Consider the following 27,669-nt stretch of genomic DNA (forward strand, 5'->3'; position numbering starts at 1 on the left):
GTGTGGAATGAAGCAGAAACAGGACAGGGGTCACATCTTTGCAGCTCTGTCAGAGGGGGATTAGAGAAGATCTTGGGACCTCTGAACCATGTCTGGAACCATTTGTAATGCCTCAGCTGGGAGTGGGCAGATGGGTGTTTGAAAAGATGCTTGTGAGGTGGAGGGGGAAATGAGGTGATGAGATGAGCAGCATGTGTGCGGGGAATGCACAATTTAGCTGGAGTCATTCTTCCTGCTATGCTGCTGAGAGGCCTAGCGTAGCCTGATGTACACCAATGACCTGTAAGGGAAATACCCATGGCAGAGAGACAGGCCTTCACAAAGATTCATGGGACTGGAGCTAAAGTTAAACACTGGTGAGCAGATGTGTATATAGGTGCGTGGGAGGGGAGTGCATGGCCGTATGTAATTGTTTGCCGATCATATGTGTATCTATCTGCCTCTGTACTCAGTGTGTGCACTGGGCAGTTTGTGTATGCTGATGGATGCATGCATGCTGTGCACACGCATCACTGGTTTTATTTCAGAGCAAAAATGCAAGACACTCCCACAGGCTGGCATTACACTCGGTCTCTGACTCCATCTTGCAAATAGATATAATTTCTAGATGTACCATGGACACCTTTTTGTCAATATGGCATCTAAAATCTTTGCATTCTGATTGCTTCTTGAAAAATACCCATTTTGCAGGACCTCGCACTAACCTAGTTTCAGTTACTCAGAGATGCTGATGATTTGTTTGCTGCTGAACAGCCTGAAATTCTGAGTGTCAAGTCAGGAGCTGTCTCCTCCAAGGCAATTGATAAGCTTTGCAAGTTTATACTTGTCTGACATTAAACTGATAAGATTCCCTGGTGCTCTGCAGACTACAAAATGCAGCAGTAACAGAGAGTCTTGTTACAATGCAATAGATGGAGACGAGGCCAAAACCCCTCAATTGCTCTATAAATGGGGTATATCTTGCAACATCCAAACTGCAGGGATCTGGCAGAAGGCAGTTATTTCCTATTTACTCTTGGTTCCAACAAAGTTTTATTTGTTTCCTGTTAAATGTATATTTTGGAAACAAGCTTGTTTCAGTGTGTTAATCTGTACAGTCAGGCACTCAGGGAATGTCTACACAGCAATTAAACACTCACAAGGTGGGTGAGGGGGCAAAGCCCACTCCAGCCAAAGCTCAAACCTCTACACAGCAGTTTTACAGCCCCCAAGTCCCGTGAGCCTGAGTGGCTTTTTAAAGAAAACACAATAGACACAGCATGCTGGGACACAGGGAAAGAGGAGGGTTGGTCCCAGTGCCGTGGCCACATTTCATGTTGTGTAATTACATCCTTCATGTATCAGAGGGGTAGCCGTGTTAGTCTGGATCTGTAAAAGCAACAAAGAATCCTGTGGCACCTTATAGACTAACAGACGTTTTGCAGCATGAGCTTTCGTGGGTGAATACCCACTTCTTCAGATGCAAGTGGTGGAAATTTCCAGGGGCAGGTTTATATATGCAAGCAAGAAGTAAGCTAGAGATAATGAGGTTAGTTCAATCAGGGAGGATGAGGCCCTGTTCTAGCAGTTGAGGTGTGAAAACCAAGGGAGGAGAAACTGGTTCTGTAATTGGCAAGCCATTCACAGTCTTTGTTTAATCCTGAGCTGATGGTGTCAAATTTGCAGATGAACTGGAGCTCAGCAGTTTCTCTTTGAAGTCTGGTCCTGAAGTTTTTTTGCTGCAGGATGGCCACCTTAAGATCTGCTATTGTGTGGCCAGGGAGGTTGAAGTGTTCTCCTACAGGTTTTTGTATATTGCCATTCCTAATATCTGATTTGTGTCCATTTATCCTTTTCCTTAGAGACTGTCCAGTTTGGCCAATGTACATAGCAGAGGGGCATTGCTGGCATATGATGGCATATATTACATTGGTGGACGTGCAGGTGAATGAACCGGTGATGGTGTGGGTGATCTGGTTAGGTCCTGTGATGGTGTTGCTGGTGTAGATATGTGGGCAGAGTTGGCATCGAGGTTTGTTGCATGGGTTGGTTCCTGAGCTAGAGTTACTATGGTGCGGTGTGCAGTTACTGGTGAGAATATGCTTCAGGTTGGCAGGTTGTCTGTGGGCGAGGACTGGCCTGCCACCCAAGGCCTGTGAAAGTGTGGGATCATTCTCCAGGATGGGTTGTAGATCCCTGATGATGCGCTGGAGGGGTTTTAGCTGGGGACTGTATGTGATGGCCAGTGGAGTCCTGTTGGTTTCTTTCTTGGGTTTGTCTTGCAGTAGGAGGCTTCTGGGTACACGTCTGGCTCTGTTGATCTGTCTCCTTATTTCCTCGTGCGGGTACTGTAGTTTAGAGAATGCTTGGTGGAGATTTTGTAGGTGTTGGTCTCTGTCTGTGGGGTTAGAGCAGATCCGGTTGTACCTCAGTGCTTGGCTGTAGACAATGGATCTTGTGGTGTGCCCGGGATGGAAGCTGGAGGCATGAAGGTAGGCATAGCGGTCGGTAGGTTTTCGGTATAGGGTGGTGTTAATGTGACCATCAATTATTTGCACCGTAGTGTCCAGGAAGTGGACCTCCCGTGTAGATTGGTCCAGGCTGAGGTTGATGGTGGGGTGGAAGCTGTTGAAATCGTGGTGGAATTTTTCCAGAGTCTCCTTCCCATGGGTCCAGATGATGAAGATGTCATCAATGTAGCGTAGGTAGAGAAGGGGTGTGAGTGGACGGGAGCTGAGGAAGCGTTGTTCCAGGTCAGCCATAAAAATATTGGCATATTGTGGGGCCATGCGGGTGCCCATAGCGGTGCCACTGATCTGGAGATATATATTGTCATCAAATTTGAAATAGTTGTGTCTGAGGATAAAGGCACAGAGCTCAGCAACCAGTTGTGCTGTGGCATCCTGCAGCAAAAAAACTTCAGGACCAGACTTCAAAGAGAAACTGCTGAGCTCCAGTTCATCTGCAAATTTGACACCATCAGCTCAGGATTAAACAAAGACTGTGAATGGCTTGCCAATTACAGAACCAGTTTCTCCTCCCTTGGTTTTCACACCTCAACTGCTAGAACAGGGCCTCATCCTCCCTGATTGAACTAACCTCGTTATCTCTAGCTTACTTCTTGCTTGCATATATAAACCTGCCCCTGGAAATTTCCACCACTTGCATCTGAAGAAGTGGGTATTCACCCACGAAAGCTCATGCTGCAAAACGTCTGTTAGTCTATAAGGTGCCACAGGATTCTTTGTTGCTTTTACATCCTTCATAAATCTCACATGCAGCTTCAATTGGTTATAGTTATATAGTTATAGATTCATGGACTTTAAGGCCAGAAGGGACCATCATGATCATCTAGTCTGACCTCCAGCACATCGCAGGCCACAGAACCTCACCCCGCCACTCCTGTAATATACCTATAACCTCTGACCAAGTCTTCAGATCTTTTTTTAAGGCCTTCAAGTTACAGAGAATCTACTATTTACTCTAGTTCAAACCAGCAAGTGACCCGTGTCCCATGCTGCAGAAGAAGGTGACCCCAGGGTCTCTGCCAATTTGATTTGGGAGGAAATTCCTTCCTGATCCTAACTATTCTGATCAGTTCAATACTAAGCATGTGAGTGAGACCCACCAGCCAGACACCTGGGAAAAAAAATCATAGCAATAACTCAGAGCCCTCCCGATCTCATATCCCATCTCTGGCCACTGGAGATATTTGCTAAAAGCAGTCATGGATGGGCCATATGCCACTGTTGGTACTCTCATCAAATCACCCAGTCTTGAAACAAGTTAGATTTTTTGCTCCCTCTGTTCTCCTTGAAAGGACTGTTCCAGAGCAGCACATAGCAAACCGTACTGGGTCCCAGAACAGTTAAAAGTTACCCAAGCGCTAGGAGGGGAGCTGGTTGTATCTAAAGCATCAGATAAGAGAGGGTTAGACAAACAACTGTCAGTGATGGTCTAGATAAGATAATACTTAGTCCTGCCATGAGTGCAGGGGACTGGACTAGATGACCTCTTGAGGTCCCTTTTAGTCCTATGATTCTATGAGGATATGGTTCCTGTCAAAATGTTCATCCACAGCCCAAAATCCTTTGTTCACATAAGCAATTAATAGTACCAGGGGCCAAATTCTGCTCCCGCTTATACCAGTGTGGAGTAACTTCAGGGCCAACAGTAGAGGTACTAGGAATTTTACTGATGCAAATGAGAGCAGAATTTGTTCCATCATCTTTAACAAGGTGCCTAAAACCTAGACTGCAACATTTTTATCCCATTGAACAAGTAAGGGTGCAAATGAGATTTTATTTTATACTAGCCATAAAACAGCTAAGATGGAGGGGAAACACCTTCCTTTGGAAGCCCCTAGGAAGGTGGTTGATGGACTGAACATGTAGAGAGGGAAGAACAAGCAAGTCTCAGATCTGTTACAATTTATCTTGATTCTGACAGTGCCCGCAATATATTAAGCACTGTCCACACATACAAAAAGATACAGTCCCTGCCCCAGAAAGCTTGCAAGCTAAGAAGACAAACAACTGAAGAGTGGTAGAGAAGGACTAAATTACAATAAAAAATGTGTCATTTTCGCCTCTCTTCCTAAACAACATCAGTTGGTTAATTTCTTGCAGGTAGATGGGGGTCTTGAGAAGAAGAGGAGAGATCAGATCTTGGAAGATTCTCCACATGTAAGGAGTGGCCTGGAAGAAAAAGCACAGAGGTGGTCATGTAAGAAGTCAACAAATGTGGGTTGAGGCTGGCAATACTGGCAGGGCAGAAGGGATGGGAAGTGAATGGGAAGTAAGAGGCCCAATGTCTGGTTCTGAATTAAGCTAATGGGGAAATGGGTTTAAATAACTAAGCTGTTTGTCTGATTGTCCTTTGACTGTTCTATCCTTTGCATTTTAAATGGGGTAAGATTCTGAAGTCCTTTCTTACTAGCACTGATTGGGGAAAAATGTCCAATTAAAAATAGTCTCTTTTGTTAAATAAAAAACAATGGGAATTTATTGTTTCTTTCTATATATCATTTTTGAAAACTAAAACTTTTTTTAAATCAAAACTTCCCCAACAATACCTTAATTTTTTTTGAAATTTGTTTCCCCCTTTCTTCCTAATTTTTCAGTGGAAGATACTTAGCATTTTCTAACCAGGACTATCATTCCTCTTTTCCCAGGCCGCTCTCAGAAAGACTGTCACTGGGAGTTTTGCCCAGTACACTGGGAAATTTGACCAAAAACTGAGGAAGGAGCTCAGGATCAGGCTCACTGTAGAGACAAATGCTGTAAACTATGGAGGTGTGAGTACTTTGGAATGGTGAGGGGTTAATTAGGATTTACCCAGGAATGTGATAGAAGCTGGGAGAGAGTACAGGTGGGTCTTAAGAAAGATCAGCCATCCTGTTGCAATACAAGGTCAGGGATGTGTTCCTACACCATCCCTGCATATATATAATGTATGTACTGATATGTACATATGACTTACTAGTTACTTTGGATAAAGATCATCACCCTCCTTCCTGGAGCTATAAAAAACTTACTCTCCCTCACTTTTTGCAGACGATGCAGCTTCTAGGGTGCAAATACCAGTAGGCTTTCAGAGACAATTAGATACTCTGGCATCTGTGTGTGATAGGGCTGATCTCAGAATAAACACCAGTAAAACTAAAACGATGGTGTTTGGTAGAGAGAAAACAAATGGGACGTGCAGGCTGAAGGGAACAGGGATTCAACAGGTTGCCGGGCTCTGTTATCTCAGGAGTCTGTTTACTCCAAGATTGAACAGGAGTCTGCAAGTTACGAAAAGCTGAGCAGGGAGACAGCATAGCTAGGAGCTCCTCAGTAGCTTTGTGGGTGATGCAACTCAGGCTTGTGCATGATATTAATGTTAAAGAGTGTTAATGCCATTAGGTTTGGGGATGTGGGGTTATCAAGGAATTGTAAATATACCGAAAAGGACTGCATAGTATGGGTTTGGCTGGCCCAGGAGCATTGTTCAGGGCCTGAGCCAATGTTTAAAGTCTGATCAGATTGCTGTGCTTGATTTATGATTCATTATACCTTGCAGTTAATGAACAACGAGAGGTCAGCTAGGCTATGGTGGGGTGAGATCACTGTGAGGTGACTCCAGAGAGGTCAGACTGGTGTGTGTGTGTGTAGATTAAAGCCCTATAGACTGAAGGGGGTTCTCCTATGATAGTGAATTCTGAGTTTCTGTCTCTTCAAGAGATGAAGCGTTTCTTAAACAGAGAATGGGAAGTATTGGATCTCACATGGATAAAGCCATTTCACCTAAGACACAGTGCATCCCATCATGCAGTATAAAGAACTCCGGAAGGACTGAAAACTCCTAGGCTGTTGGCAGTATGTACAAAAACAAGAATTATATAGATGGGGAAACTGAGGCACAGAGCAGGGCTGTCACTTAATTAAGCTCACACAGCTAGTCTGTAGCTGAGCCAAGGACAGAACTGGGATCTCCTGAGACCACATTCTATACCTTAACTACAAGGCTGGCCTTCCTTCTGGCAGCATGTTTGCAGCCACTCCACAGAACTATAAAATCTAGGGTGAGGGTTGTGGGAGGGAATAAAATCCTTCGCTGTCTGCTCCAGGAGGGGATGAATGGCTGCTCTGGGGGACTGGCATATTCATGATACTAATACAGTAGTACAAAAAAGATCATAAATCTCTGAGTGGAGGTAATGTAAGGGAGCACTGAGGGGAATATTAATAATAATGAGGTGGGTGGTAAATAAGCTTAGCTTCATTAACTCCAATGGACTACAGCCATCGACACCAGCTGAGAATGTAACCCAGTGTGTCCAAACACTGGGACTATCAGCTGCCATAAGGGGAATTGTAGAGAGCAGAAGAAAATGCAGCTTCTACTACAGAACAGTAGAGGGAGCTGGGGGACAGAGTCAGGGATGGAAGGACAAGCTGCTGCGGGCCTGATACAAATGGGAAATTGCTGAAGTAAAGAATGCAGTTTAATCCTAGTGGCGGCTGCTCACTCACACTCTGCCCTCCTAGTTTCATTCTGATTTGGAATGAAAAGCAAACATTTAAAAAATTCTCCCTGGCACACTGCCCCAGAGCTGTGGATCCTGAGCATTCTGGGATCCCCAACTCAGAGGCTGTTTGCATGGTGACTACTGTGGAGCCAGGTGGGCAAACTGGCAGGATATTTGCTTGATTCTAAACCTGTCTGGCATGCAGGATCCAGCTGCACTCTGCCTGGGTTTTGTCTGAACTTTGTTGAAATCAAACCATCTGCACAAAAAGGTTCAATTTTCATCAATTGATCCATTTTGAGAAAAGATGTTTTGGCAGAATTTTTCTAACAAGCCCTGAGTGCAGGTGTCTCGTGTGAAAGGATACACTTCATACAACGAAAGCTGAAGCAATTAAGCTTCCCTGCCTCGGCAGAAGGGGAGGGAGGAATAGTGTGAAGAGAGAGAATGCTGGGGATCAGGCCATGGGAAGGAGGTGAGAGGGAGGGAAGGATGGATTAGTGAGTTGGGAGGGAAAGCTCCATGGGCAGCACAAGGCAAGGGAGAGGCAGTGACCCCTTTGCAGACAGCTGCTTTGTAAAGGAAGGGGTTGCCTGGTTTTGATTTCAGTGACCCTTGTGGCCTTTGTAGCCTAGGGCCCTGTGACAGTTATTTACAGGCCGTCTGGCCTAGGGCTTTCTTTAATGCAATGGCTCATGTCATTCCAGAGAATACACAGTCACTGCAGGAGGGGAATGACCATGGCCCACAAGGTGGGGGAGGCCTGGATGACTCTGAGTGGCTGTGGTACAAGGTGCATACTGGGTGTGAGGTAGCTCATCCAGAAATATGGCTTCATCCAGCACTGGATGGTCTGGGCCCAACATATCTATAACTCTAGGGTGAGGACCGTGGTTGACAGCTCTGCTCCTCTGGCACAATGGACCACAAGGGCAGGTTCATCTGCGCAGGAGACAGAGTTTTCTCAGGGGCTGGCCTGAGATTAAAGACCATCCCAAACCTCACCACTTTCTGTTCCAAATGCCAGGCACATTTCTTCAGCCTATCTTCTCAAACATAAAAACAGAGCAGTATGTACATTTAAAAAATCCCGCATAACAAAAGACTCCACTGCACACGCAATTCTTCATCTGGGGAGAGGTTGCAAGAGAGGATGACTCACACGTGACAGATGTTAATCACGTTGCTTAATGCACTTCTGGAAGATGCTAAGACACGATGGTGAGGAGGGCAAGACCAGAATCTGTATAGAATAGAATAGACACTGGAACAGCCCCTTTAATACAGTTGCTGTCCAGAGCGCCCCAACTACCTGCCTCAGAACTGCATGTTCATCCTGCCATCATGCTATTGTGCCCCGTGGTCTGGCAATAGGCAGACACTGTTGAAGGAAGATACCACAAGCCACACTGTATACACATGCATATGCACATAGGCTCCCAATTCAGCCTGTGGGTAACTGGTCTGTTTCTTGGCTCCTCCAATCAGGAAGTGCGGAGTGTAGCAACTTCAGCTGGATGGGCTGCAGCCACTGGGGATGAATTCTCGCCTCTGTTGAGGGCAGCCATTAATATCGCTTGGTCAAAGGGAGGGGCATATATGTGCTTCGTGGGGGGAGGGCCCATGGTGTAATGTCTCTACATGCAGTAAATCTCTGTGTGTCACTGCTGATTGCATGTGCCTGGCACGGGCAATAGTACTGGCACATCCTATCCTGCTGTCCAAGCCTGGGCTGCATCTAGAGCTGTGGAGGAAGTTGAGCCTTTAAAGGGTCGCACCATGGCTTGACCTCCAGTCCCTCTGAGTGACTCTGTCTGGATGACTGAGCTGCACACTGCCTAGGCGGACGGCACTGTTCGTGGGAGAGCACGGGGTTCACATTTCTGCCTTTAGGTTCTCTAAGGGACACTAACATTATCACGGTGACTTGCTACTCTAGCTCCATCTCCAGGGCTGTGTCTGGAGGGCCCATCAGCTTTGATTCGTGCCTCCCAGTTTGTATTACAGTGACCCCTGACACCTGGCCCTGACCCAGCAAGGCGGTGAGGTGGGACTATCATCCATTGGCTGTGGAACAGATGTTCACAGCATGCTTTGGACACAAATGACCATGAATCACTGCCCCAGAAGGGGCTACAGACCTAAGCCTTCTGAGGACATGCAGTGGCCCTGCCTGCTCTGGCCTCAGAGGGACACAGGTCACTCATCATGGGAAAAGGGCACTGCCCAGGGGGTCTTTCTGTTTGCATTAGAAAGTGTCTGTAGAATAATAACTACTGTTGAGATATCAGATGAACCTGGAACTCAGTGTGTGCAGCTTCTGCACCTTCTGGGTTCCACTGTCACAACCAGACAAGCAACGCCACTTATTTCCAAACTGCAGCTTGGATGAATATGTCTGCAGCTAAGCTGCTGAGACCTCCCATTTTTGCCCAATAGCTACACAGTGAATCAGTCAGTGCATTTGCTTCCTCAAACTTTTGGTGCTTTCTTTCACGGCAAAAGGCATTTTAACCTCAGGCTGTGATTGTGCCAGCTCTCTCAGGCTAAGCAGCATCCAGGCTGTCCAACATTTAGATAGGAAACCTCCCAGGGAAGCGTTGCCGCCAGTGATGTTTGTAATGCCCCAGAGGCAGAGGGAGTACTCTTCCCTCTCTGTTGGTACTAACCCCAATGTTAGCAAAATGCTACAGAGTACTGTGCTGCCATCTTTCATGTGCAAAGAAAACCAGGGTCCTGTTCTTGAAGGATTTTGTGGCTCTTGCAAGAATCAGGGTGAGTTCAGCATCATGGCCAATTGTTATGTGTACTGTGGTGTGCTCCCATTGCAGTAGGCACTGTACACTCATCATAGCAGGGACACACCCTGCCCTGCAGGATATGCAATCTAATAAAACTCTAATCTGCGTAATTACATTCCTTCATGCATGTGCCACAAGAAGGGAGCTCCTTTGTGGTACAGGTTTGGAACTGGGGGGAACCCTCTCACTCTCCATTGAAATCCTGGAGGTCTCTAGTCTTCAGAAAGAAAAGATGGCATCGAGTATATTGGTCTCTTTACAAATGTCACAATCCAGCCTGGTAGGTGAAGAGTGAGCTTGCTAGAAATCATGATTGAATTTCCCGTGGGTGGGAGGGTGTGGCTACGCTGCCTACACAGAGCCTCATGTCCGGAAGGAGGTAAGTGTGAGTATGGGAGAGGTTCACTCCCTGGAATGCCTCCAGAAAGAGACCCCTAGTGTGCCAGCATAGGCATTCTCTCATCACAGGAACTCTGTGCCCTAAGGGCCTTGCTTTGTGAATCATAGGCTCAGCCTTTCCCCCCTTTCTGTGCAAACACTCCCAACCCTGCCATGCAGTGCCAAGGAAATGCTGTGTGTGTGTGTGTGTGTCCCTGGACCAGTGCGCGGCTCTGGTTTGGCCTAACGCCAGGGCGCTGATGATCGCATGAGTGTTTTCACGCTAACAAAGTGTATAGTAAATAGCAGCTTCCACTTGGACATGATGTTTGAATCAAATAATTGTTTTATTCTCCTTATAAACTGGAGCTTGTTAACATTTGCCCGTGAACTGTTTTCATTAGTGAAGTTCTATAGAATAAGCCATTGTGATGTTGGAAAACAATTACAGAGAACACGTTTTCATGTCAGACAAGCAAAGGAGATGGGATGATGGAGAGTAGTTGCTACAATAATACAACAGCTTTGATTTTTATGAGATTGTGTTTGTTATACACACGATCACCCAAAGCATTTGGGCTCTGCAGAGATCAACTAAGGGGGAGGCTTAAAGCTAAAGAGGGAGAAGAGAGGGTGGAGCAAGAGACCTTTCAGAGAGATGGAGCAGCATGAAAAGTGCACCTGCCCTGTAGCTGTGGAGAATGTCTGGGAGAGAAGAATACACAGGAGGCTCAGCCTGAAGACATGCAGGTCAAATGCAGGTAGCTGTCTGAGCAGGAGGGTGGCACGAATCCACTACAGGTTCAAAACCCAATAGGGTGATTAGATTGCAGTTGGTTTGGAGGTGCCTTCTATTTTAGTTTGCTGTCTGCACAAGTTAAATGTTGTACATAGGGTGTGGAGAAAGGGGAAATCCTGAGCAAATTTTGTCTTTTCAGTGTCATCACCAGATAGGGCCAGTGCTGCACATGAATAACACTGACACTGCGCTTAACTGGCAGTTATGTATGTTCCCCTAAAGGGAACAATATTTCAGGGTACTGTAAATGCAACATCTGTCTTTTTTTCCTCCTTTGACCACACCACTCCTAGTATTCTCTGGAATAGAATATTCAACACTCTGTCCATCACTGGCAGGTTTGGAAGCTCTGCTGTGAAGCAGGGCTGGGAGAATAATGTGTCTTATGAAAGCTATAGATAAGGGCTGCTCGAGCCTCAGTTTCCTACCTACAGTGTGCTGAGTGCCCAGAATATGGTACCAGGCTTCTTTCTGGGCAGAGAATGAATTTTGAAGTAAAGGAGCAGGGATCCACTTCCAAATTCCTCTTTCCTCTGAAAAATTCAGTTCAATAAATAGCTGGAATCTTTGGGGCGAGTGTCTGAAAGCAGAGCAATACCCGAAGCAATGACTGCTGGAGGGAGAAATGGGGGTGACGGTGAGGGAGAGTGTGTGGAATGGTTAGCAATATGTTTGAGGAGATAGTGAGTGAGGCTGGTACCCAATTTTCCGCAATAGGCAATTGTTTAAAGGTCGAGTGCATGTTTCAGCATAGTGAGGGTTGCGTGTTGTGCTCTTAAATCAGGTGTAGTTTCACATCTAAGGGATCTGGAATGAGTGAAAAGTTCTCTGAGTTGGCTGCTCTGCTCTCTGCTCTCTACAGTTCCAGGGCCCATGGGAGAGATTTGATTGTAATAGGTTCAAAAAACAACTTGTGTTTTTTTCCTTTCAAATTTCTGTTGCATTACTGTTAAAAAAAATCAGCACAAACCCTACAGCTGATCTGACTGCCCAAGCAGGAGCCCCTACCTCCAGTCACGCGCCACCCGCACATAGGACTATCCTGTACAGCTAAGGGGGATATGGCAGCTCATTCCATTTCTGCATGTGCCTGTTTACCGTACTTCAGCCTTGGTAGGAAAGGCAGTTTCTTAACACAGTGACATCTCACATAACTCAGGGTGAAGGGATAAATATTTCTGTTAGATGTGTTTGAAGGTTTTCCCATGGTGCTAATGTCCCTTTCTCAGGGCTTTATGTTTCGATAGACTCCATTGTTTTAGGAACACACAGGAAGGCGGATCTAGTGCTTAAGGCACTGGCTTGGGACTCGGGAGTTTCCCTGCTCTGCCACAGACTTCCTGCATGACCTTGGGAGTGTCACCTAGCCTCTCTGTGCCTCAGTTTCCGATCTGTAAAATGAAGATAATAGAACTTCCCTATCTCACTGGGTGTTGTGAGGATAAATACATTAATGATTGTCAGGTGCTCAGATACTGTTATGATGGAGGCCATATAAGTACATACGGGGAGGGATAGTACCCAGGAGAGTGGTTAATTTCCCATCTTGTTTCTTTGAGGTCAGCTCTCTCTGGGATGCTGCCTCTCAGTGGAGGTTGGCAGCTTTACATAAAAGATAATACCGTAAAATACAAGAGAGCCCTGCACATCTATTCAGGCCTAATTCCCTGAGGTCTGGACTGCACTAGCTCTCAACTAGCACTTCTTCTACCATTGGTCCAGTTCCAATGTTAGCAACAATGGTGGAAATGCTCGTGTAGAAAGGATGTATACATTCTGATGTCTCTAGACCCGCTTGGAGGAAGGTTAGATGACAGGGTGGTGACAAGGCCTGTGCCTTGCATCTCTCTCTCTACATCAATGCTTCCACTGTTGCTATCACTTCTGGAGCAGTGCCATTGCTAGACCAAGGAGAAGGGCTGAAGATTCCCATTGGAGATGTACCCAGAATTATGATAGAAACAGCACAATCACGTCCAATCCACTAACACACACTTATTCAAATAAAAAATTACTGGTCCTTAGACAGGGAACCCTCCAGTAAGTGTATTTCACACAGACCATGTAAGTTTGAGAAGGCAGTCAAATCTGCCTCTATAAAGCCCACAGATCCCATATGTTTTCTTCATGATACAGATTTAGGGAAATGAGAGAAAAATAGTTGGGGAGGGACAAAATTCAATTATTGTCAATGACAATAGACCAGGGTTGTATTTGGCCCAAGTTTAGCCACAAATATAGCCTACAGGAAGGCATTGGCCTCAGAACTATTGAAGGAGCTACTATTTCAGAGGTCTGGCTACAACAAACTACACTTAATAACTGTGAGGAATTAGAGGGGATTTGGAGAGAAAATGTCTCTATTTTAAGTTAAATAGCAGTTTGATCTCAGCATCATTGAAAATCTTTCATGGGCTTCTGGGTTTTTTTCTTGGCTACAGAAGTCATCGTCAGAATGAAAAAGAAAAAGGAGATTTTGCAAGTTGTTTGCATAGTGCAGATGGGAGCCCAAATTAGAGGAGATGTGAGTGAATAAGTAAAGGGATGGGGATCAGTGTGAGCTGTGACCTTTAAGATCCCCCTTGTGCCTAGATCGGGGTGGGCAAACTTTGTGGCCCTAGGGCCATATCAGTGTTGTGACACTGTATGGAGGGCCGGGTAGGGAAGGCTGTGCCTTCCCAAACAGCCTGGCCCTGCCCCCTATCCAATTCCTCCCACTTCCCGCCCCCTGACTACCCCCCTCTGGACCCCTGACCCATCTAATCCCCCCTGCTCCTTGTCCCCTGACTGCCCCCTCCTGGGACCCCCACCCCAACATCACCTCCCAGGACTCTACCCCCTATTCAAACCTCCCCACTCTCTGTCCCCTGACTCCCCCCTGAACCTCTGCCCCATCCAACTGCCCCCTGCTCCCTGTTCCCTGACTCCCCCCTCCCAGAACCTACACCTCATCCAACCACCCCCCGCTCCATGTCCCCAGACTGTCACCAGGGACCCACTGCTCCTTATCCAACCCTCACCCCACCCCCTTGCCATGCTGCTCAGAGCAGAGAAGCTCACAGTCCCACCCCAACCAGCCAAGCTGCCCGCGCTGCCTGGCAGGAGTGGCAGGCCAGAGCGCTGGCAGCGAGGCGAGGGGCTAGCTTCCCCAGCCGAGAGCTATGTGGCCGGGCAGGACGGTCCCGCAGGCCGGATGTGTTCTGTGGGCCGTAGTTTGCCCACCTGCTCTAGATGCCCATGATGAGGTGGGAGGAACAACTCGGTAGCATAGTTCTCTCTGGAGCACTTCAGTAGTGGTTCTGTTTCTGGGTGTTCTCAACCTGGGAGATCAATACCGAAGCTCCAGATGCCTCAGAAAACCCTGGCCTTAGTGGGATGCTCACTTAGTGCCATTTGGTAGCCACTTTTAACTCTTTACTGACAGAAAGGTGACATCCACCTTTGCTGGGCTTCTCCCCTCCCATCAAGGAATCAGGGAAGAAACAGAATCTAAATCCTTGTGTTCCTCCCAATTCTGCTTCTCAATACCACAAGGTGCCTCCATATTAATTCCCTTTTAAGTATCTCTTCTCCTTTATTCATAGAAAGAGAAGAGTGAGATGGGAAGCCCTGAAGCTAAACCAAGAACCTCCCTCCTACCCTTTCCATCAGGAATCCAGCATTAAGGTCCATGCTGATTAGCATGGTCATTGTAAACACTCAAAGCCATCTAAATGGATGTCTGCCCATCTGTATGCTGGGAGGTTGCAGGGCCCCTCCACGGTATTGGGCCTCCTTCCCCTTTACTTGAGTATAAACACGGAGTTCACTGGTGTGCTGCTTTCAGGTAATTCTTCTGGGATCAAGCAACCCTTGTGGACTAGCAATAGAGGATGGAAGCAAGCATCTGAAGCACAGAACATCTGTACAGTTCCCTGACTGTGCCCACCCAGCCCAGTATATGATCTCTGGGGAAGAGTCATTCTTTCCCAATGTCCTTCTAATTTTTTTTCTGTTTTAGAAAATAACCAATCTGAATACCCAGTTGGTTAAATATGAATTAAGAGGAGAGCTATGACTTTGAATCCACCTGCCCCAGAGAGAATTCCTTGTTTTCCACAGAGAAACCCTGCCACCCCAGAGAAAGATGAGCTTTCCCAATTGTGCAGACCACCTGGCCTTTATGCAAACACTCTGAAGCCGTTCAGGCAGTGATGAGATTGGGAAGAGAGACAGGTTACCCCAAAGTGAGGGTGAGTCCCTCCACTCCCCAAAACAAGGTGGTACTCAGTTCCCCCTCTCCCACATATGTGATGGGGAGTCTCCCATACAAAAGTGATAGTAACTAAAAATACAAACGTTCCTTCAATCTCCTCCTCCCACCCCCACTACTCTATGTGTTTCTGGTTTTAAACCCACAATACTGAGGAGCAGGACTGCAGCACAGCCACCTATCACCATGCCCTGCACCCATGCAGCCATCTTCCATCCATCAGGGTATTGTACAGGGGATCTTTTCCTGAGGCTTTCAGCCCTCACTGGCTGGAGTCCTGAAGTTTGGTCCTAATTCTCACACAAAATAGAAACACTCCCATCCTGCGGTCCCTATCCGCATTATGCTGCAGACCCAGACAGTGTTTCAAATCCAGCCCTGTGCATGCTGGCTCACATATTGATGTCCCTTTGCCAAAGTCAACATGATCCTGGCAGCTCTGCTTGCTTGGCCAAGTTTCAGTGCCGAATATCCTCCAAACCTTTATCAACAGGTAGGAAATAAATAATGTCAGAAAGATAAACAGAGTAAATACAGCTCCAGCTATTTTATTTCAGAAAATGTTTGCACAAGAAATGCACCCGTCTTGCTTGGATTATGAATCGGCAGCTAGTAGTTGGGTGTGGCTGTGTGTGTGTAGTGGTGGAGACAGGGGGCAGGATGGTGCCTTCTGTAGCTCAGCTGTGGATAGTCTGTTGACACACAGGCCTGGAATTTGGACTCCTGGTTTCTAACTCTTGGCTGTCTCACTGACTTGCTTTGTGACTGTGGACAAGTCACCCTTTCTGTACGTACCCCACTTTCACCTGCTGTCACAGAGATGCAAATTCATCAATGTTTGTAGGCACTTTTAGATCCCTGGACAGAACTGGTAGAGACAGCAGATTATGATTTAGTCTGACTTCCCATCCTGAGATGTTCCAAGTCATAGTCCTACCATCATTCTATTACTCAGTCACCAGCTCTGCAGTGTAGTGTCTGGACTGGCCAGCGGATGCTCGACGTCGCCAACTGAGCCGCCGAATGGATGGGCCTCCACTTCAATCCCAAAAAGTGCGCCTCCCTCCACATCGACGGCAGCACCAGGGCTCTGGTCCGGGCATCACAGTTCCTGATCCAGGATGAGCCCATGGCCTCCCTCGAGGAGGGAGAGGTATATCAGCACCTGGGCACACCCACAGGAGTCCGCATCCGACAGACCTCCAAAGATACCATTGTGGAGATCCTGCAGGATGCAGCCCAAATTGACTCCTCCCTGCTCATCCCCTGGCAAAAGATCAATGCCCTCAATACCTTCCTGATCCCCCACATGTCCTTTGTCCTCAGGGGATCGGCCGTGGCCAAGGTCCCCTTGAACAAGACTGATAGCACCATCAGGCAGCTGGTGAGGAAATGGCTTTACCTTCCTTAGAGGGCCAGCACTGACATCATCTATATTTCACTCAGGCAGGGCAGTGCCAATCTGCCTCAGATGGGCGACCTGTGCGAGGTGGCGGTGATCACCCATGCCTTCTGCCTTCTGACGTGCCCGGACCTGACAGTGAGGAGCATCATAGAATCATAGATTATTAGGGTTGGAAGGGACCTCAAGAGATCATCTAGTCCAACCTCCTGCTCAAAGCAGGACCAATCCCCAGTTCCCTAAATGACCCCCTCAAGGATTGAGCTCATAACCTTGGGTTTAGCAGGCCAATGCTCAAACCACTGAGCTATCCCTCCCCCCACAGTGTCGAGCTGAAACATGGGGGCCTTGGCATGACCTGGCACCTGGCCTGGCAGCATCATGTGGGTGTGGGAAATTACACCTCTCACTCCAGTGCAGATGCGCCCTCCATCTCTCGCTCTGGGTCTGTTACAGGAGTGGGCGGGTGAGGGTCTGTGGCCTGTGATGTGCAGGAGGTCAGAGAGGTGAGCACGATGGTCCCTTCTGGCCATAAAATCTTATCACAGATGAAACCGTACGGGACGTGGTCAGGAAACGCATCACTAGGGCCCCCTCTGAGCAGGATGTCACCACTTACCTCAGCAGCTCCCTGGAGGCTCAGTTTGGGAGAGAGGAGGGAGACCTGTCCTCTCTCTGGTCCCACGCCTGCAATGCCTCGAGACGTCTAGGAAAGAGGATCGTCTGCCACTGGAAGTGGTGCAAGGAGCACTGGGATCCGGGAGTACTTCTGCCATGCATAAAGACCTTGGACCACACCATCATCACCTCGACCACCAGAATGATGGTGGAAAGGACCCTGAACCACTGCCACTATGCCGAGAACCTCAAGCGGAAACCAGACCAGGGCAAGATGTTTGAGGTGACTAGCAAGTGGGATGCCAGTAACCACGTCCTCCCTAGAGGCAGCTTCACTAGGTTCGCTGACTGGCAGTTCGTCCACCGGGCCCGGCTCAACTGCGTTCCCCTCAACAGAGCCGTCCGCCATGGAAACCGGGACAAGCACTGCAGGAAGAGACCCTGCCCCACGTCCTGTGTGGTTGTAAGCACCACTCTGGAGCCTGGCAGCACCACCACAACACCATCCAGAACCGGCTGGTGAAAGCCACCTTGCTGTGCCTGGGAAAGATCACCGTCAACTCCACTATCCCTGGAATGGACAGCCAGTGACCTGACATTGTCATGACTGACAAGGAAAAAAAGAAGATCCTCATGGTGTACATCACGGTGCCATTTGAAAACAGGTCCTCGGCCTTCCACGAGGCCCAAGCTTGGAAGGCGTTGAAATACACCCCGCTGGCCAACACCTTAAGAGCCCAGGGCTACAAGGTCCAGATCCATGCCCTGGTTGTGGGAGCCTTGGGTGCATGGGACCCCCACAACGAGCCAGTACTGAGACCGTGTGGAGTTGGTCAGCACTATGCCCAGCTCATGAGACAGCTCATGGTGTCTGACACTATCAGGTGATCCAGAGACATCTACACGGAACATCACAGGACACCGTCAGTACTAGGACAAGTAAACAAGATCACTGGTCAGGGAAATAACCCACTTCCTCCCTGGACGAACCAAGGGATGCACCCCACCGATGTACCTATTCGCTATAACAACACTGACTTAGACTCCAAATACATTCTATGGGTGACTTAGCCAAGATCACTTATTCACTGATGCTTTACAAACTCCCGCACCCCAATCTGGGTCTATGCTGTTTATGTGCTATGTATGTATCTTGTGAACTTTGTAACCGAAACTTGTAACCTCTCATAACTTAAGCGTGACCCAAGATGTACAGTACCTTTCTTCTTAACTTGTGTACATTTGATTTTAAACATTAGCTTTAATAAAAATTATAAATCTGGACTGGCCAATGTCAGTTGAACTAGTCTTTAGTTAGCCAATCCCTAGCCTCACCCGTTATGGGTGGATTGGGAAATCAATTCAGCCAGCTGGCTGGGTAGGGCAGCTGAGTTGCATTACATCTATTTTGTTATTGGTTACTTTGCCCAAAATTGTTAAAATGGGGTGCCTAAAGTTATGCATCTAAATCCACACTAAGCACTTAACTAAATGGTCTGGTTTCCCAAAGGCCTGAGCACCCACAACTGACATCAAGGGGAGCTGTGGGTGCTCCACATCTCTGAAAATTGACTTATTGAGTGCCTAGGACCCAGGTTTGACAACGTTGGCCTTTGTATTTTTGCAGTAAATCTCAGGGAATAATGACTGTTAATTAGGGGTATCATTTGCTATGGGACAAGGCGGGACAGCTGCTCCCACACCTTGGCTTGCCCGCCCAGATTTTTCAGAGGTATATATACTCAATTACGTCTTTCACTTTTTGTCCCCCTCTCCCTAAAACTTTGGAGGATAATATAATATAGCATATATTGTTCTGTATGCTGACACAACTTTGCCCCTTCAGAATTTTTCTAAAACGACGCCCCTGCTATTAACTTTCAGCAATCTGACTGGCTGAGGGACATTTTTCGGGGATAATAGTGTCTAAAATAATTATTTATCTTTCCTTTTTCTTAACTTTGCTTTTTCTTTCTCTCTTAGCATCTGACCACATGTGCTCTGTCACAGATCCTGCTGCCAGCAGAGTCTCTGAGCCCAGAGACCATGTGTGCCCTGCTAATTGGCCATGATGAATGAGAGAAGGAGTGGAAGTGTGGCTCATGGCCCAGAATAGGGTCTCGGTGTGACAGTGACAGATGGGTCTCTCTGGACCAAGTGGGGATGGTAGTCTGGGCTGCTTATACAGATACAGCCTTTGAGGACATGGAGAAGAGATTCCACAAAAGCATCAACCCCCTTACCCCCCATGACCCTCTTTGGTACAGACAAGAACAGAATCCAATTTGCAATGGCAGGTTGTTAACGCGGAAAAGATGATTTCCCAACTCACTTCTAGCTCTCTCTAATATGTGGAGCAACCAGTTTTGTTAATTAACCCCTTGGTGCCCAGCCAATATCATGCATATTACCTCCAGTAATAATATGCATTGCAAGGAATCCCCTTTTACAGCATCTGGAATATATAGCTGCTCACAATCCATGTGCCTCGGTGCCATGTTCTGGGAGTTCATGGAACCACTGAGTTGCTGTGTCTCTTGGAAATAGAAGATTTCATGTAACTCAGTGGGCCAGATCCTCAGCTGATATAAATTGGTATAGTTACAATGAAGTCAATGCAGCAGTGCTGATTTGGACCAACTGAGGATCTGACCCTCCATTTCTTTGGACCCACATCAGAGTTTTCATAAATTCCAAGGCCAGAAAGGACCATTGTGATCATGTAGTCTGACCTCCTGTGTAACACAGGGCAGAGAACTTCCCCAAAATAATTCCTAGAGCAGATCTATTAGAAAAACATCCATCTTGATTTAAATATTGTCAGTAGCAGAGAATCCACCACAATCCTAGGTAAATTGTTCCAATGGTTAATTACTCTGACCATTAACAATTTACGTCATATTTCCAGTCTGAATTTGTCTGGTTTCAACTTCCACACATTGTATCATGTTAGACTATTCTCTGCTAGATTGAAAAGCCCATTATTTAATATTTGTTCCCCATGTAGATACTTATAGACTGTAATCAAGTCACCCCTTAATCTTCTCTCTGTTAAGCTAAATAGATTGAGTTCCTTGAGTCTACCACTATAAGGGATATTTCTAATCCTCTCATCATTCTTGTGGCTCTTCTCTGAACCCTATCCAATTTATCAACATTCTGTTTGAATTGTGAGCACCAGAACTGAACAGAATAATCCACCAGTGGTTGCACCAGCACCAAATACAGAGGTAACATAACTTCTTTACTCCTAATTGAAAGTTCTCTGTTTATGCACCTTAGGACTCCATTAGCCCTTTTGGCCACAGTATCACATTGGAAGCCCGGGTTCAGCTGATTATTCACCACAACCGCCAAATCTTTTTCAGAGTCACTGTTTCCTAGGATAGAGTTCCCCCATCCTGTAAGTATGGCCTACATCAGGGGTCAGCAACCTTCGGCATGCAGCCCATCAGGTGGGCCGTGAGACAGTTTGTTTACATTGACTGTCCACAGGCATGGCCTCTCACAGCTCCCAGTGGCCGTAGTTCGCCGTTCCCGGCCAATGGGAGCTGCGGGAAGCAGCGCAGGCTGCAGGGACGTGCTGGCTGCTGCTTCCCGCAGCTCCCTTTGGCCAGGAACGGCAAATCGTGGCCACTGGGAGCTGCGGGGGGCCGTGCCTGCGGACAGTCAATGTAAACAAAATGTCTCATGGCCCACCAGCGGATTACCCTGATGGGCTGCATGCCGAAGGTTGCCGATCCCTGGCCCATATTCTTTGTTCCCAGATGTATATGCTTACATTTAGCCATAGTAAAATGCACATCATTTGATTGTGCCCAGTTTACCAAGTGATCCTGATTGCTCTGAATCAGTGACATGTCTTCTTCATTATTTACCACTTACCCAATTTTTGTGTCATCTGCAAACTTTATCAGTGATTATTTTAGTTTTCTTCCAGGTCATTAATAAACATGTTAAATAGCATAGGGCCAAGAGACAATCCCTGCAGGACCCGACTGGAAACACGCCTGCTCAACAATGATTCTTCCTTTCAAACGTACATTTTGAGACCTATCTGTTAGCCAGCTTTTAATCGTTTAATGTGTGCCATGTTAATTTTATATTGTTATAGTTTTTTAATCAAAATATCACGCAATGCCAAGTCAAACACTTTACAGAACTCAAAGTATATTATCTAAACACGATTACCTTTACCAAACTTGATATCTTCTTTTGATGAGATTACAAGTTAGTTTGACAGGATCTATTTTCTATAAACCCATGATAACAGGATTGCTCAGGTGACTGGGGTGGGCTACGGGAGATGGATCTTTTCACCTTATTCCATTCTAGCTCAGGTTGCTTAGAATCCAGAAGATGTTACTTTTTCCCAATGGCTGCTTGGTGAGCTGTGTTAAATTAATCAAGGGTCTCAGTGTAATTCCTAGTGGACAGGTATCATCAGCACAACTGGCACTAACTAGACCCCTTGTTGCTAACCTCAGTAGGGAGGCCAAGGACTGAATGGACCTGGACACTGAGTTCTTCTCATAGTTTAAGGTCAGACGGGACCACCAAATCATCTAGTCTGACCTCCTATATACCACAAGCCACCAACACCATCCAGCAACCACACACAAAACCCAATAATCAAAATTAGACCAAAACATTACAGCCCACAGGAAGCTAGACAATTCTGTGATGCCACAGGCAGATAACAGGATGGACTGAGGTGCACAAGTGCTTGAGGCCCCCTCAATGGAAGGAAAATGATTAATAAACCTGGCAAACGACCTGAACCCACACGCTGCAGACAAAGGCAAAAAATAAACGTTAGACCCTGAGCATGTGAGCAGCAACCAGCCAGCCAAGCACCTGAGCCAGAGAATTGGTCTCTCCAGTCAGCATTGTCCCTATTCACTCTTTAGGGCTGCCAATCCATCACTAGTTCCGGTGTGACCTTTATTTTAAAATTAAAAAAAAAACACTCCCCTTGCTCTTATAAATATCCCCATTTCAAAAGGAAGGAACTATGCCTGTTGCATAATCACCCCAGCCCAAGATTTCAGCAGCGGGGAACTGATGAGCCTTTTACCTAATTAGGTAAAGCTTGTATTGGCATTTGATACATTTAAGGCCCTTAGATCCTAGGTGTTGTGAGGGAGGGAGCAGGTTAGCTTCCTTTAGCTTGTGATGTGCCAGAGCAGCAGACCTGGCACCTGGAAGAACACCTGAAAGTGTAGGCTGCCTACTGGTTTGGCTTTTGATCTTCTTGCTCTTTGCCTTGCTGTAATCACACAGAGATGAGTGGGAGGTGCCCTGCCTCTCTTTGTTCCTATTGCACACATTGATTCATACCTTTTGTTGTTCTTTCTACACTTGCTTACATACTTTCCCACAGCACAGCAGCACTCCACACCTTTCTGCTTGCCTTGGGGTTTCTCTGCCCTGCTGATAGCTTTAAATGCTCTATTGCCTGTGGGTGACCATAGTCTTTTCCCAGCTCTAGTTTGTGTGATATGTGATTCGATTTCCACTGGCCATGTAGGAATTCAGCCACAAGTTGTTTTGAGGGGTATCTGGGCTCTCAGAGGTTAGTCTGATTTCCTGCCTTGAGGCTTCTATTTGAAATAGAAGAGGGAGCGGGTCCAGTGGTTACATTGTGCTATTATGAGTCAAGGGCTCTAGGTTCTGTTCCTGGTTCTGCTTCTGACCTTCTGTATTAACTTGAACAAATTGCTTTGCCTTGGTTTCCCCATCTGTAAAATGGGAATAATGAGTCTTACCTGCCTCACAGTGCAGTTTTAGGAAATATTCAATCAATTTTCTAAAGTGCTTTGAGACCCTTACTGGAAAAAAGGTGCTATAGCAGGGATTGACAACCTTTGGCACGCGGCTCTCCAGGGTAAGCACCCTGGTGGGTCGGGCCGGTTTTTATCTGCTGTGGCCCCAGGTTCAGCCGATCACGGTGCCCACTGGCTGTGGTTCGCAGCTCCTGGCCAATGCGGGCCATGGGAAGCAGCACAGGCTGAGGGATGTGCTGGCCGTGGCTTCCTGCAGCCCTCATTGGCCAGGAGCTGCGAACCACGGCCAGTGAGCACCGCGATTGGCTGAACCTGAGGCCACAGCAGATAAACAAACCAGCCTGGCCTGCAAGGGTGCTTACCCTGGCAAGCCGCGTGCCATAGATTGCCAACCCCTGTGCTATAGAAATATAAAGCATGAATAACAATTCTATTGTTTATTAATATCCAATATTAGTATTCATGTTTCTAATAGGTTTTGCTACTGCACCCAGGTCTTCCACTCAACAGGACAAGGGCTTCTTTTATCTAGTGCAAGAGCACTGGCTTGGCTAGGATTAGTGACCATGAGCACTGAGTGGGTGAATAAGCATTGTTGGGAGATCGAGCTGTTACAGCGAGGCTGCACTAGAACAGAATAGGCAGGGAAAGCAGAAATGACCCAAGACATGACATAGCACCCAGTACTGACAGAGTGGACATGAAGGAGACCATTTTGTTTATTTTTGAGTTTAAAAACATTTGCTTCCCCTGAGTAATTCTTTCTGTGGTTGCTGAGGATATATGTTAACTGAGTACAGGAGGGATAGTAACAAGGATATAAAGCTAATTGCATGGTAATTAGTGCTTTGTTTGCACTGCCTCTTTAAAACCAGAAGGGATTATGGGAATTCTTATCACATATAAAAGGACCTGGAAAGTAACCTAGCGTCATTTTGGCTCCCAGCCTACTAGGGTTCCTATCAGGTTAAAGACTATTCTGAGTTTAGCCGATGCTAAGCTCTCAATGGCCATGTAAACCATGCTGCTTCCTCTGATATGTGCCTGCCTGATTGCAATGCCTGAGATGTTTATTAATGTAGTTTTTTGTTTTTAATTTGTGAATGTTTTCTGTTAAATTAGCGAATGTTGCTCTGTGTGTCTGAATGATGATGAGACTAAACACAGTCAGTTGTTGCAGATCCCTTCTGTTTTCAAATGTCTCTGTTTCCTTCTCCCACACTCATTCCCTCATTATTCCCCCTGAAAAGTTGCAGCCACCACATTCCATAGATAGCAGAAAGCAGGTGTGTTTCTTCTCCCTTGTCTTTTCAGGCTTCCTCAAAGATCAACAGATTCCCAAGGTTGCTCCATAAAGCGTCTGTCATTGAGAAGCACAATATGTGTAGGTCAGATGGGCTAAGCTGTGTAGGTTGGAACTGAGTTCAAGCCTAAATCCTCCTCCTCTAGAGTAGGGTTGAACATGGTATTGAGATGTTCAGTGTGGGCCCAAGAGGCCAGATTCATAGTTGCCCCATGGATGCTTTATGTTAGCTCTCACAGCCTTGAAAGCCCTTTGGGGAATTTCCCCCAATGTAGTGGAGGTAGCAGAGTACATTTCTGGGAGAAAGGAGGCATGGTTGGGGTATTTCTATGCCTTGCTATTCCTAGCAGCTGGAATGGCCCGTAGGGGCTGTTGGCAGGCAGGATCAAGTTAGGGAACCATTGAGGCTGCTCTAACCTGCACCAGGGCTGAACTGGCCTCGGGTAGCTTGAAGATAGGAGTGGTATAAGGTCACCTTGGTTTCTCTTTGGTCCCTGGGCTGAGTAGAATATAGACACTGGGATGAGCTGTCCTCTAGTGCACTGGGAATACCTACTTTAAAGGTGCGTTGATCCCCTATCAATTTTTAAATGGTGATATCGGTAGGGCTTGACACTGGAGCTCGTGGCATGCACCTTCCATGGATTGCTGAATTTTTGAGAAGACTATATTGTGATGCAGCCTGATCAATAGCCATGGAAGGCACTCCTTGTATGAATGGAACTGCCCTTGCTGGCTTTAAGATGTTGTCTATAGCAGCATCAAGAAGCCTCACCAGGCTACCCTTGTCCTGGCCTTTTGTCTGGACCTCCAGCTGCTGGTATTTCTGCCTTCCATTGTTTTTTAACCGTATCATTATCAGTACTGGGACCTGCCCAGGGACAGGAAAACAAGGAGCAGCAGCGTGCCTGTTTACATATGTGTGAGGAATTGCAGCAGGGTGAGACAACCATTCTAAGCCTAGTGGGAAATAATAAATAAGGGAGAGAAGAAAGCTGTTGTGGCTGCTGGCTGTGAGGTCAGAGGGTGCTGTGGGGAGGGTCCTGCAGAGATAAGGAGTAGGCAGATTTTCTTTCTACTCTAAATGTCTACTGAGAGTTGGGGTCAATTACGCTAATTGCATTTGTATTACAACACAACCGTGTGTAAGAAGAAATTTCCAGGCACAGGCCCAGCTGCCACTCAGCAGAGTGACAGCAGGGCACAAAAAGGGAACAAACCCACTACAGATGAGGAGCAGAGTAGTGTTGGAAGAAAAAAAATAGGCAGATGTTGAGCACCTCTGGCTCACAATGACTTCAGAGACAATTGCTCAGAACCTCTGAAAAATCACACTGCATTCATTTTGGAGACTAAATATGAATTTAGGAACCCAACTTTATACATTCAGGTTTGGCCTTTACCTTTCTGTGCCTTACCTTTCACATCACCTTTGCTCGTTCTCCCTCTCTCTGCTACACTTAGCCACTCTCAGTCTTTTCTTTCTCTCCTCTTCCTCCTCTGATTCCATCTACCCCCACTGCTCTGCCACAATCCAGTGCTCACCTGTGATGCATGAGAGCAGAACTGTGTATGCTAGTTCTCAGTCTGGGTCAGTGGCTGTCTGTGCACCATGCTGCCAGTAAGCTCACCACTCACAACAGTGCCCAGAATCTCTGACTGGTTGTATAGGTGGGCTGAGCTTGAGAGAGGAGCTCACTAGGAAGCTTCATGGAGGCAGTGGTGGTAACATTATATGACTGACCTGGGGTGATCCCCAACATGCATAAGTGCTCACTCAGCCTGCTATCAATGTCACCAGCGAAGCTAGCCAACAGCCCTTTTAGGTGGCAAGTCTGCTGGGATTTGCAAAAAGCAGAACAACAGACCATTTTCTATAAAAACCCAACTGCACCAGGCACTGAAAATGGGGGCATTCTTGGTTTGCAATTAGCCTGTAAAATTAAAAAGTAGGACTTATTAATTCCTATTAATATACGGCATGTGGGCGGGGGGATTGAATGTGTTTAAAGGTATTTTTGTAGGAATAGTAGGACAGGAGTCAGTAAAAACAAACATGTGGGTACCAAGCTGGCAAAATATTTTGCAGAGCTGACAGAAAATGCTAAGTTTGGCCATGGAGGCAAAAAAATTAACTGTGGGATTGGCATTTTCCAGGATCCAAAGGATGTTAGTTTTCAGAGTTCATCAAGATTCTCCTTCTCTGACCCCCAAAGATGTTTATGAAAGAGATACAGGAAGGGAGGAAGATCAAACCTGCTTTAGTGAAGCCTTTCTGGTGTTATCTGTAGTTTATGAGGTGACCAGAGCTTGGCAGCTCTGTTTGAACTTGTTTTGAAGCCTGGCTATGCTTTATGACTATTATTCTGAAATGTTTTGACATGATCAGCCCTCACCCATTCTGGCTTCTCTGCTGGAGCCTCTTTCACCCATTGTGGGGAGTATTAGGGGCACTGAAATGCCTAGGCCTTGTCCCCTTCTGGGAGTGAGGAGAAAGACTTAAAGGGTCTGGGCCTAATTTGAACGATAACTGAGCTGGGATCTCCAGGGCTATTAAAGAAAATAATCAGGAGAGATGGCATTGGCATAGAAATTATCCTAATGGAACAGAATAATGGTCCATATACTCCGTCTCTTGACATAGCCCCAGCCTGATGATGCCTAGATAGACTGATGTAGTGAGGTGATTGTTGTGTAGTAGCAAAAGAGGGGAGAAGTGAAAATTAATTTGTGATATTTAGCTTTTCCTTCTCTCATTTGTATGGAAGGAGTTGGGAACTGGAGTTGAGTGCTCAGCAGAGCAGGTCAAACTGGAGCAGAATATCCAGGTTTATTTCTATTTATGTTTCCTCTTCCCTAAGACTGTTTGCATGACTCCAGTTACCTACAATTGCTGAAGCTCAGTGACCGTCAAGATGGCACTGACAAGAACCAGGTGTCATGGAGGCAAGAGCTACATATTAGAGGTGTAGATCCCCTGCTGCAGAGGCTCCTAAGAAGAATTTTTTGGTGCCGCCTCCGGGAGAAAAAGAGGAACTGAACAGAATGTTTACTAATTTGCATCTGCAAGGCATAGAAGCAACTGTTTTGTAGATGACAGGATTGTTATTGCTAATTAAAATGTTTGTGAACAGGTGCCCTGGAGTGTGTCTCTGGCAAGCACTTGTTACTAGGGCTGATCGAAATATTTCCAGCAAAACTCTTTTTGATGGAGAATTGGGTTTTCAGCTAAAGTGTGTGTGTGTGTGTGTGTGCGCGCGCGCAAGAGAGTCAGTCTGTTTTCAATGGAAATTTTCACCTAAAAGTTTTTTCATCTGAAAAACAACTTTTTGGTTAAAA

The 27,669-nt window shown here is 46.6% G+C and overlaps 1 long non-coding RNA gene across 1 annotated transcript; it reads left to right on the forward strand.

The window, feature by feature from the left end:
* Positions 1-202: 202 nt before the first annotated feature.
* LOC120372123 lies at positions 203-27,583 on the forward strand. The gene is made up of 4 exons (XR_005584741.1): positions 203-356; positions 4,608-4,696; positions 5,153-5,275; positions 27,192-27,583. It is a non-coding gene; the product is annotated as an uncharacterized LOC120372123 (long non-coding RNA).
* Positions 27,584-27,669: the final 86 nt, after the last annotated feature.

This window comes from Mauremys reevesii, linkage group 9 (genome assembly GCF_016161935.1).
Source record: "Mauremys reevesii isolate NIE-2019 linkage group 9, ASM1616193v1, whole genome shotgun sequence".
Lineage (NCBI taxonomy): Eukaryota > Metazoa > Chordata > Testudines > Geoemydidae > Mauremys > Mauremys reevesii.